We start from the raw sequence: 12,846 nt of genomic DNA, 5'->3' as shown, positions 1-12,846 counted from the left end.
CAAAATTCGTAATGCCAATCTATATACTTGGAACAACCTCCAAGAATAGGAAAATTCATAACTAAGCTTTAAAAGCAACACAAACATCAATATAAACAAGTCCCCACGTTTTTTTAGGTCTCTTGGACTTCTAGAGGCAGCCAAAAATAACTAAATGACTAAATTCAATATATTTAACATAACCAGCCAAGACCAAGTTCATTCCCCTATTTAATATCCTTGAAACTCAACAAGTTCACATCCTTTACTGGTTAGACCATGCTGGTCACGTTTTTGCATGCTAATTATCCTCTTCAATTGCTTTGATGACATGGACTAAACTTTGATTATTATTTGAGCCGATCTTGGTCTTTTTAGAATCAGCCCAATTCTCTTGGATTAGCCCATTTAGTGCTTCCTTTAAACGTTTGGCTCTAAGTCTTGTAATTGGGCCATTAGAACACTACAAAGGGTTTTGTGCAACTTCAGCTCCATTCCCACGTGTATGATCTCAGCATGTCCAGCTCCTTGGTTTGCATCATTCTCCCCCTCTTGAGAAGGATTTGTCCTCAAATCATCACCTACATCAAAAGGAGACAAATCAGCAACATTAAAACTTGCACTCACACCATACTCACTCAGTAAGTCAAGCTTGTAGGCATTATCATTGATGCGTTCCACTACTTGGAATGGTCCGTCACCCCGAGGTAGGAGTTTTGAACATCGTTTTTCCGGAAAACGGTCCTTCCTTAAGTGCAACCAAACCCAATCTCCTAGTTCAAAGACTACCTTCTTGCGTCCCTTGTTGGCTTGATGGACATATTGTTGAGTCCTCTCACTGTTCAATAGTGCCTTTTCATGAATCATCTTTACAAATTCTGCCTTCTTTTTGCCATCTAAGTTCACACGTTCACTCAAAGGTAAATGAGTTAAATCGAAAGGTGACAATGGGTTAAAGCCATAAACAATTTCAAATGGTGAAAATTCAACAAAGAAGACAAAGTTCTATTTACTACTTCAGTTTGACCATCAATTTGTCGATGACAAGCAGTAGAAAACAACAACTTGGTTTCCAACTTTCCCCACAAAGTCTTCCAAAAGTAACTCAAAAACTTTGCATCCCGATCAGAAACAATGGTCCTACCGTCACTCCTACGCATGCCAAGTAACCTAACAATTTCTTTGAAGAACAAATCAGCTATATGTGATGCATAATTGGTTTTATGACATGCAATGAAGTGTGCCATCTTGGAAAATCTATCTACCACCACAAAAACTGAATCTCTCCCCTCTTATGCTCCGTTTGTTTGGTAGGGACGAAAATAATGGTCAACCGGAAAATGATTTCCGTTTGACAAAAAATGCTTAATAAATTTCAGAAAATAATTTATGCTTTTTAAAAGCGTAAATCATTTTCCGTAGATGGTAGATATAGTCGACTCGTTTTTAAACAACGCAGTCGACCTTTATATTCAAGCAGTTGAATATTGTCGGATTTCGACAAGCCAGATTCTGACTCCATTCGGTGCCGGAATCCGACAAATTAGGCCGGAATCCGGCGAAATCCTGCATACATCGCCGGATTCCGGAGATACCGTGCCAGATTCCGGCCAGACTGGCCGGAGCGGCTGGGTCTCCGGCAATCTGGCCGGTTCCCGGCCGGATCCAGCCTGGATCTGGCCAGAACGGCCGGACCCCCGGCATCTGGCCGGATTTGGTCGAATCTCCGGCCAGTCCGGTCGGGATCCTCCCAGAACGGCGGGATCCTGGCCAGGACGGCTGGTTTCCGGTCAATTGGCCGAGATCTAGCCGTTTTCTGCTGGATTCCGGCAAAGATTGCAGGAATCCGGCAAAAATGGCCAAATTCCGGCAACTTTGCCAGAATTTGTATCTGCCAAATATTAAAAAAATATTTTTATATTATTTTATATTAACATTTTTTTTTGTGAATAAAATTTATTTATTTTTTAATTAATATGATTAAATTAAAATATAAAAAATATTTGTAATTTTCCGTATGCGCCAAACACCAAAAAATGATTTCGACGGAAAATATCTTTTTGAAAAATGACTTCCCTGAAACTATTTTACGACGGAAACCATTTTACACCGAAACAAACGGAGCATTAGTCCTAGGTAAACCTAAAACAAAATCCATAGAAATATCAGTCCAAGGTTCACTAGGTATTGGCAAAGGGGTGTACAAACCATGAGGTTTCAAGTTAGACTTAGCATGTTTACACGTGATACACTTCTCACAAATTCTTTCCACATCACGTTTCATATGAGGCAAAAAAAAATGATCATGCGAAATTCCTAAAGTCTTAGCTACACCAAAATGACCCATCAAACCACCACCATCAGCTTCTCTCACAAGCAATTCATGCAAAGAACACATAGGCACACAGTTTATTTTCCCGAAACAAAAATCCATCATGCCTATAAAACTTACCAAACGCCACTTTTTCACATGCATTGAACACACATGACCAAAATCAGAATCTTGTGCATACAAATCCTTAAAGTATTCAAAGCCAAGCAATTTTGGATCTAAAATAGAAAGTAAAGCATACCTTCAAAGATGTAAAAAGTTGTATGCTAATTTTAAGAAATGTACCTTTTGTATGGAAAAATTTGTTTTTCTTGGTTATGTTGTTAGTACAAAAGGTATTGAGGTGGATGAAGAAAAAGTCAGGGCTATCCAGGAGTGGTCAACGCCTGACTGAGGTAAAAAGCTTTCATGGTTTAGCTAGCTTTTATAGGCATTTTGTTAGGGATTTTTGCACCATTGTTGCACCACTCACTGAAATAATTAAAATGTGTGGATTTGAATATTTGAAAGACTTGTATGCTAATGACGCTAATTTTTCTGATGTGTATATGGCGTGCGATAAAGCGGCTCTTGGTAAGTTTTACAAGCATGATGGTTATTTGTTTAAAGAAAGCAAATTGTGTATGCCAAATTGTTCAATGCGTGAATTATTATTGCGTGAGACACATGGTGGGAGATTAATGGGACACTTTAGTGTCAGGAAAACGTTAGAAATTTTACACGAATATTTCTTTTGGCGATGATAAGAGACATCACTCGAATATGTGGTAGGAAAATTACATGTAGAAAGGCCAATTCTAAGGTTTTACCACATGGGTTGTTTATACCCTTATCCGTTCCTAGTGAGCCATGGGTAGACACATCTATGGATTTTGACAAGTTTATGGTCGTTGACAAGTTTAGTAAAATAACACATTTCATTCCATGCCATAAAACAAATGATGCTACCAAGATAGCTGATTTGTATTTCAAAGAAATACTGCGACTCAAGACCGAAGTAGTCAACAGGGCTTTAACTCAACCCTTATGCATTGTCATTCAAAAGAATTCCAAAACTTGGGAGGACTGTTTACCATTTATAGAGTTTGCATATAATAGGACTATGCATACTTCTACTTCTTCCTCTCCCTTTGAAATTATTTATGGTTTTAATCCACTTACTCCCTTAGATTTGATTCCTTTACCTATTGATGAAAGGAGTAGTTTGGATGGACACAAGAAGGTCGCGCCAAAGATTGAAAAGTTTGGTTACCAAGCTAATAAAGGGCGACGACGTTTCATCTTTGACCCAGGAGGTTGGGTTTGGGTTTACATACGCAAAGAAAAAAATTTCCAGCCCATAGATGGACTCAATTGCGTCCTCGAGCGTATCAATGACAACGCTTACAAGCTAGATTTACCTGGTGAGTACAATGTCAGTACCACTTTTAATGTTACTGATTTGAGTCCTTTTGATGTAGGTGATGATTTGAGGGCAAATCCTTTTCAAGAGGAGGGGAATGATGGAGATCAAGGCACCGCTTTGAAGGATCTCGTTCAAATACCAATTGGGCCAGTTACGAGAGCACGAGCAAAGAAGTTCAAGGATGTGCTCAACGGACTCATCCAAGAGTTATGGGCTCAAGCAAATTCGTGGAGGCCCATTGAGCATGATCCACGTGGGCAACAAAGAATTGTCTCCTTGATTCAAGTTCTAGAAGGATCCGGTCAAGGCTAAGAACTGCTGAGATTGTTCGTTAATTTAGAAGGATCGGATTGCAAGACTTATTTTCTTTACCTACCTAAGATCTTTATTTATTTTCTTTCCTTGCTAGGAATTGATTTGGACTTTATTTTCTTTCCTTGCTAGGAATTGATTTGTTTACTTATTAGGATTAGAACTACTTTCTCCGCAAGTAATTTTCTTGTATAAATAGGTGTACCTAACATGTAATCGAGGAGACATTGATGATTCATAAAACTTGTGAGGTTTTATTCTCTTTGGTTCTTTGAAGAACTACTCGAACTTATCGGGATTTCCCGTAGCGTTCATCTCGACTTATCAAACGGAATTTCCACCACCGTTTGTGGCGTCTTCCTTATACCGAGGTTCTTGTTTGTCATAAACAACGGGTCGAGGTTTTTCCATTCGAATCTGTCCTTAGAACTGTCTTGGGTTCCCTTTCGTTGTTGGGTCTCGTTATTCTTGACGGGGTTCACATCAGATCCTTTAATGATGCTTGTTGATTCTCATCACTCAAGCAAGCTAAAGGGAAGGCCTACAAAGCTTCTCTTAGTGATGAGTCAGAAGAAGAAGAAGAAACTCCTGGTAAAGATTAGAAATTTCTAGCCTTTGTGGCTCCACATGAAGACTAAGAGGATTCCCAATCCTATTACTCAGAGTGCAGCAATGAAGACGGAGAAGAACTCAAAGAGGCCTATAAAGTCATATAAAGTTCTTGAAGCTAACAAAGATTCACCAACAATATGTGCATGAGCTGAACAGTCTGCAAACTGAGAAGAGTTCCTTACTGCTCAAGATTCATGATCTGGAGGAAAAGTTATTGGAGACTTAGCTACAGTTGGAGAGGTCACTGATGAGAAACTCACTCATATGCTATCTATTCAGAAGTGCCCAACTGACAAGACCGGACTCGGGTTTGTAGCTTCTACCTCTGATATCCCCTCTACTTCAAAGATTGTGTTTGTCAAGCCCACAGTCCCCGAGCCTCCACCCGCCTTTGTGGATAAGGGAAAGGTTGTCATTGGAGGAGAAGGTCCGGTTGATGCTGAAATCATTAAGAAGTCCCCTACCAAAAGAAGCCCTATGGGCCCTACCCATATGTTGAAATCATTGTGGTGTAAGCGGTCACATCCCACCCAGGTGTCCTTAGCGTCAAGGTCAAAAGAAGCTATCAAGACACGCTTCATCAGGAACTAGACCTCCAGTAAGATATCAAGCTGCGCAGCATCAGTGTCAATAGAAAAGATTGTTCCTGTCAATAAAAAATGGATCCCAAAGAAGGACACGTCAAGACACTACAAGGAGACTCTGCAGATGCCCAAAAGAGACCCATCTTATGAAGGGCCACCCCTTTTTAGTAGTTTTGTGCATAGCTTGCTGAGATGGATGGAAAACCAGTTGAAAGATGTCAACCATCACAACAGGAAAGGCAAGATTGGGACAGAACGGATTAGGACACTCACCCCTCGAGGGGAATGGACCCACCTAGTTGGTGAGGTCACACATGCTTAAGATTTTGAGTCCTAATCCAAAAGCATGTCAGGTTTGCTTGCATTGCATTTGGTTCACATGCTTTGCATTCTTAGGAACCATATTTGTTTATCCCCATATTTTCTCTTCTTGTCTTGAGAAATTTTTTTTGCAGGTAAGATGGGGATGACAGAAAAAGCATGTTAGACGGCTGCTTTTCTGTATTGGTAATTCTGAACTTCTCTCCCTGAGGACAGGTTTGATCTTACCATACATGTTAGGATTATATATTTTTCATTTTCTTCATAGCATGTCTTTGTTGTTTTTCTGTCTTATTTTTTTCAACATAAAAAATAAAAAAAAAAAAAAAAAAATTGGGGGAGAATATGCAGATTTTTTTTTTCCTTCTTCTTTTTAATAGCTTTTCAAATATTGTATGTATTTTTGCCTGATGTCTTAATTCATTGTGCTTTGATTAAATATGCTTATATATATGATTGAGAGTTTATGCTTGATATCTGCTAAGTTTTCCAGTTGCATCTTAATGCTAGACAATTGCTTTTCCAATGCGATGAAAAATTGTGCACTATCCAAAGCTCCCCTAAGGTACTTTCTCTCTCTCTCTCTGATTTTTAACATTCAAAAATTTTGATGAGAGTTTTTTTTTGCTACGATGGTCAAATTGACCAACTTGTTAGTTGTACATAGACTCATAAATTCTGGATAATTAAAAAGATCCACTACTTTTTGTGCTATAAATCTGTTCTTAAACTTGTCCCTACAAAAACAGTCAGTGATCAAATTACTGTGGAAATAGACAGTCACTAAAGGGCAAAGTAAAAGAAAAGAGTTGTATCTTAGGGGGAGAGTATCAGATGAAGCAGGCTAGGCCCTTGTAAAATAAGGTTTGACTTTTAAATCATATCAGTAAACATCATACCTTATTTGTGCTTATTGAATGCTTAACTCTCAATTATATCTTTGCAATTTTTTTTTACATTGCTATTTGACTGTCTTATCAGTTATTTATATATGCATGTTTTGAAACTAATTTTAGGGAAAAATATTTTTCTATAAATTTTCCTTTAATTTCAGTTTTTCAGTGTGGAGCGTCCGGAAGGACCTATTCTTACGTCCAGACGTGTGCAGCCTTCCCAAAGGCTGAGCTGGCAGTAGCCGTTCGGACGGTTAAGTGATACGTCCAGACGGGGTGCCCTATAGGTTTAAGATCCGCGTCTCTTTCTCTTTTGCACTACACAGCACCTTTATCCTTGTGACTTTTTTTTTTTTCTCGATTTGGTGCATGTTTATCGTTATTTTCTCACCAGTTTTCGTCATCTTTTGTCATTTTCTGCTTTTTTTCTCCATTCCCAACTAATTTGTTGTTTCTCTTATATTCTTTTCAGTTTCTTTTTCACTGTTTGAATATTAGGATTTATTTTGGATGTTAAATAATGCATGAAATTATTTATATTCTCTATATTCTCTGCTGCTGAGGTTGGGTTATATTTTCTGTCAATCTTTTGAACTGTGTTTGGGCTATTTGATTTTACATGTGTAATTTTTGGAAAGTCCATTTTACTGCTGTTATAATGTTTATTTTTCATTTAACTAACGGGATTTAACATTTTTGTGGTATTTTTGGGCATATATTTCTTTGTACTTTTTTTTTAAGAAAAATGTCTTTAGGCAGTTCTCAGCGCAGGGCCACTAGGGCTAGAACGGAAAACAGGCAAGTGATTCTATAGAGGAATATTCTTAGAGCAGATATTATGGTTGCACCTCTGGACTTTATTGCTAAGATGATTCAGGACAATCAATGGGGCTATCTCTACAATTGTGCATGCCCTGCATTTAGAGGTGATTCAGGATGATGACAGTGGGATCATTCTTCAGACTAGAGTCCGAGAGCACAATGTCCAGATTGACCCCCAGCTGATCCGCTCCATCATTGACGTACCAGTGCGTGCCATTTCAGCTAGTCCATTCTCAGAGATATTGGAGCCTCCTGGCTTGGAGCATCTTATGGACTTCTTTGATGCCCATCCTCGGGCGATGAGCGAGCACACTCACTCATCAAGATCAGTGCATTCTGTCCCCCGCACCGCCTGCTCGCAAAGATTGTTTTACACAATCTATGGCCCACAGCTCGTAGGAGTGAGCTAGTACTGAAGAGGGCTAGATTTCTTTACGCCCTAGTCATGAGGGTGCCTTTCTGTCTCTGCAAGCACATTCTGCATACCATGCTCGAGATGAAAGACGAGCACACTCCATAGGTCTTCCTTTTGCATGCCTGGTCACGAAGATCTATCTCCGTTCTGTGATGAATATTGCTGAGATTGAGCCCAAGGTGAGAGCTCAGGATCCTCTTGGAAGTCAAACTTTCATGAAGTCTAATACTCAGCTTCGGTTTGAAGGTCAAGGCTTACATTAATTAAAAGACATGGACTGAACATTTTCAAGCCCAAAATATCCTAAACTACACTTTTATAGCTAATAAAAGAAGTCCACTTAATGAAATAAATAGGCCCAAAAGCCTACAACCATAGCAACGTAAAAAAATAGGCCCACACGCCTATACTTAATGAAATAAAGAGCCTGCACTAAACCACTAGGCTATGCCGCCCCTATCTGTCGCTTGTATCACATGGATTAAAGCTAGTTCTTCTTCTTTCAAGCCCATATTGAATTCTGAGGTCTTGTTTGATAAATTTGCAAACTCGGCCCAAGTGGATTGCACCAATCCTTGCATTGCTTCCTTGATCTTTGCTCTTGACCTTGCGATTGGCCCATCTGGAACTTGCAATGGATCTCTAGAGTTCGGTCTACCATGGGGCCCATTAAGAGACATTATACTCACCGGGAAGATCTACTTTATATGATGTGAACCACGTCAAGAATAACGAGACCCAACAACGAAAGAGAACCCAAGATCGTTCTATGGACAGATTCGAATGGAAGACCTCAACCCGTTGTTTATGACAAACAAGAACCTCGGTATAAGGAGGACGCCACAAACGATGGTTGAAACTCCGTTTGATAAGTCGAGATGAACGCCACGGGAAATCCCGATAAGTTCGCGTAGTTCTTCAAAGAACTAAAGAGAATAAACCTTACAAGTTTTATGAATAATCAATGTCTGCCTTTTCCATTGCTTATGCACCTATTTAAAGGGTTGGACATTACAAGAGAAAAAAAAAAAAAAAAAAAAAAAAAAAAAAAAAAAAAAAAAAAAAAAAAAAAAAAAAACCCTAACATAGAAAAACCTAATTAAAGCCGACAATGGGTAAGGAAAGAAATCCTTACCTTCCTAAAACACACAAGACATATAAGACAAAAAAGGCTGGACGCCCACCCTCCTAATCAAAGCAAAAATAAATCCCAACTTGCCTAAAATAAAAAAAAAATAAAAAAGAGCTGGAATAGGAAAGAAGAGCTGGACGCCTAGAGTCATATAGAAGGAAACAAAACACAACATAAAAGGAAAGAAAGTGGCGCCTAGAATAGCCATGCAATCCGATCCTTCTAGAATAGACCCAAAATATTTCTTGCCAATTCTTAGCATTGACCGGATCCTTCTAGAACTTGAATCAAGGTGACGATTCTTTGTTGCCCACGTGGATCATGCTCAATGGGCCTCCACGAATTTGCTTGAGCCCATAACTCTTGGATGAGTCCGTTGAGTACATCCTTGAACTTCTTTGCTCGTGCTCTCGTAACCGGCCCAATTGGTACTTGAACGAGATCCTTTGAAGCGGTGCCTTGATCTCCATCATTCCCCTCCTCTTCAAAAGGATTTGCCCTCAAATCATCACCTACATCAAAAGGACTCAAATCAGTAACATTAAAAGTGGCACATACATTGTACTCACCAGGTAAATCTAGCTTGTAAGCGTTGTCATTGATACGCTCGAGGACTTGGAAAGGACCATCTCTCCTCTTGGGAGCAATTTGGAACTTCTTTTCGCCAGGAATCTTTCTTTTCTCATATACAGCCAAACCCAATCTCCGGGATCAAAAACCAGGTTGCGACGTCCCTTGTTGGCTTGTGTGGTATATTGTTCCGTTCTTCGCTCAATGTTGAGTCTTGCTTTCTCATGAATTTGCTTCACAATGTCAGCTTTCTTTTTGCCATCTAAATTAACGTGCTCCGTCAAGGTAAAGGAGATAAATCCAATGGAGTTAAAGGATTAAACCCATACACAATTTCAAATCGCGAAAATTTGGTAGCAGAATGAACAGCTCTATTATATGCAAACTCAACATGTGGTAAACATTCTTCCCATGTTTTGATGTTCTTTCTAATGATTACCCTCAATAGAGTAGACAAAGTCCTATTTACTACTTCAGTTTGACCATTAGTTTGTGGATGACAAGTAGTGGAAAACAATAGCTTAGTACCTAGCTTACACTACAAAGTCTTCCAAAAATAGCTCAAGAACTTAGCATCTCTATCCGAAACAATTGTCCTAGGCATGCCATGTAATCTCACAATCTCTCTAAAGAACAAATCAGCAACATGCAAAGCGTCATCCGTTTTGTGACATGGAATAAAATGTGCCATTTTAGAAAATCTATCCACGACCATAAAAATTGAATCTCTTCCACGTTTAGTCCTAGGCAATCCTAACACAAAATCCATTGAAATATCAATCCAAGGCTCACTAGGAATTGGTAAAGGAACAAACTGTTGGGCTACACTTTGGATTTAGGTTGCCTACATGTGACACATCTACCACAAATTCGTTCGACATCTCGTTTCATGTGAGGCCAGAAGTGTTCCTGCAAAATAGCTAAAGTCTTTGTAACTCCAAAATGTCCCATTAATCCCCCACCATGTGATTCCTGCACTAATAACTCCCTCATAGAACAGTTAGGCACGCATAGCTTATTTTCTCGAAATAGGGATCCATCAAGCCTAAAGAACTTACCAAAGGCGATTTTCTCACAAGCTCTATATTCCTCACAAAATTCGTGGTCTTCAGCATATAATTCTTTAATTTGTTCAAAACCAAGCAATTTTGCATCAAGTGTGGAAACGTCTACATTCTCCTTACCATGCTCAAAAGTGCATCGGCGACTACATTCTCCTTACCATGCTTGTACCGAATGACGTATGGAAACGTCTCTATGAACTCCACCCATTGCACATGCCTTTTGTTTAGCTTGTGTTGGCCCTTCAAGTGTTTCAAGGACTCATGATCGGTGTGAATCACGAACTCCTTAGGCCATAGATAGCGCTACCACGTCTCTAAAGCCCGAACCAATGCATACAACTCCTTGTCATAAGTTGGGTAGTTTAAGGCTGCCCCGCAGAGTTTCTCACTGAAGTAAGCAATTGAAATGCTTTCTATTGTTCTTCTCCCCACCGAAATCCAACGTTCTTTTTGATCACTTCGATAAGCGGTGCGGCTAAGCTACTGAAGTCCTTCACGAACCACCGGTAGAAACTAGCAAGTCCATGAAAACTATTAACATTACCTACACTTGTGGGGCTCGGCCAATCTTGGATTGCACGTACCTTCTCTTCATCAACCTGTATACCTTGTGCACTAACAACAAATCCCAAAAATACAAGTTTATCGGTGTAAAAAGTGCACTTCTTTAAATTAGCAAACAACCTTTCTTTCCTTATCACATCTAAAACGGATTTCAAATGTACTACATGATCGTCTATGTTTTTACTATAAATGAGTATATCATCAAAATAGACAACAACAAATCTGCCTATAAATGCACGCAAAACATGGTTCATAAGTCTCATAAAGGTGCTTGGAGCATTAGTCAAACCAAAAGGCATAACTAACCATTCAAACAAACCATATTTTGTTTTAAAGGCGGTTTTCCATTCATCTCCTTTTATCCTAATTTGATGATAACTACTTTTTAAATCAATCTTAGAAAATATGCAAGAACCATGCAGCTCATCTAACATATCATCTAAGCGTGGGATAGGATGACGATACTTTACCGTTATGTTGTTGATGGCTCGGCAATCAACGCACATTCTCCACGTCCCATCCTTCTTAGGTACAAGTAAGACTGGAACTGCACATGGGCTCATGCTCTCCCTCACGTGCCCTTTCGCCAACAATTCACTTACCTGCCGTTGAAGCTCCTTTGTCTCCTCGGGATTGCTCCTATAAGCTGGTCGGTTTGGGATGGTTGCACCGGGAACAAAATCAATTTGACGTTCAATCCCTCGGATTGGAGGTAACCCATGTGGTGTTTCCTCGGGGAAGACATCCTTGTGCTCCTGCAAAAGAGAAACAATAGAACTAGGCAAAGCAATGTCAAGTTCGTTAGTGTTTAAAAGTACCTCTTTGTACAAAAGTACAATCATCGGTTGTTTTGAAAACATTGCTCGCTTGATCTCACTCACTTTTGCAAAGAAATTCTTTTGTTTTCTCTCTGATTGACATGGGTATGTCCAGTCTACTACTGGGTTTAGGCCCATCATAATGGGACCAAAAGATGTCCTTTTTGAGAGTTTCTTAGGTCCAAATTAAAGTTCAAGACGTTATCTTTCCAGCCCAAGAAGTTTCAGTCTATTTGGAGAAACAGGAAAAAAGATACGACCGTTTTGAAATTAGTCGTTGGGTCCACCCGAAAAATCCGGAATGTTGTTTTCTTACTTTTGAAAATCCCTTGTCTCCTTGCCTGTTTTTTTGATCTTGTCCCCTGTCTATCTCCTGAATTTCCTGACTTGTTTGCCATGTCTTTTTTTTTTTTTTGTAAGAATTGCAGCATGGTTGTCTTGTTTGTCCTATGCTTGGAGGGTTGTTCCAAGCTCTTTAAATACTTGTGGTTGTAAGCTGAAGAGGAACGTTTTTAGAGTGTGAAAATCAGTTTGGTTTGTGACAAGAGTGAATCCTCATTCTTGTAAATTCTGTATCTCTTAGGTGTTAACCTTTGAGTGGTGAACTTCCTATAGTTCTGTATCCCCTGATTTAATCCTTGGGGTGGTGATAATCTATATCCCCTTGGTGAATCTCTTGGGTGGTGAACTCCTATCCTTAATTTCTTGTTCATTTCTTGAGTTTCCTGTTCTTCCATTTCAATCCGGTATCAAATTGGTATCAGAGCTTTGGTTTCTCAAGAGGGATCTCTAGTACCTTGATCTCCATAGTTCTTGTTATTATGGCTGCTCGTGGTCGTCGTGGTCAAGCTAATCTGGTAGCAGCTCCAGAAGCACCGCCACAAGGAGACCTGCGAGATATCGAAATGGAGGCCTTGAGGAGACAAGTACAGCAGCTCCAACAACGCCTAGAGCGTTACGAAGCTTCTGAACATGGTGCATCTCATCATGGATCGGATGTTGAAGTTTCTAGCAATGATGGAG

At 39.6% G+C, this 12,846-nt stretch overlaps 1 pseudogene; it reads right to left on the bottom strand.

Moving 5' to 3' along the window:
- Nucleotides 1–1,522: 1,522 nt before the first annotated feature.
- Nucleotides 1,523–12,631, bottom strand: LOC133869027 (uncharacterized; annotated as a pseudogene).
- Nucleotides 12,632–12,846: the final 215 nt, after the last annotated feature.

This window comes from Alnus glutinosa, chromosome 5 (assembly GCF_958979055.1).
Source record: "Alnus glutinosa chromosome 5, dhAlnGlut1.1, whole genome shotgun sequence".
Taxonomy (NCBI): Eukaryota; Viridiplantae; Streptophyta; class Magnoliopsida; order Fagales; family Betulaceae; genus Alnus; species Alnus glutinosa.
Note: the sequence above shows the minus strand (reverse complement) of the source record. Positions and strands in the feature narration are given on the sequence as shown.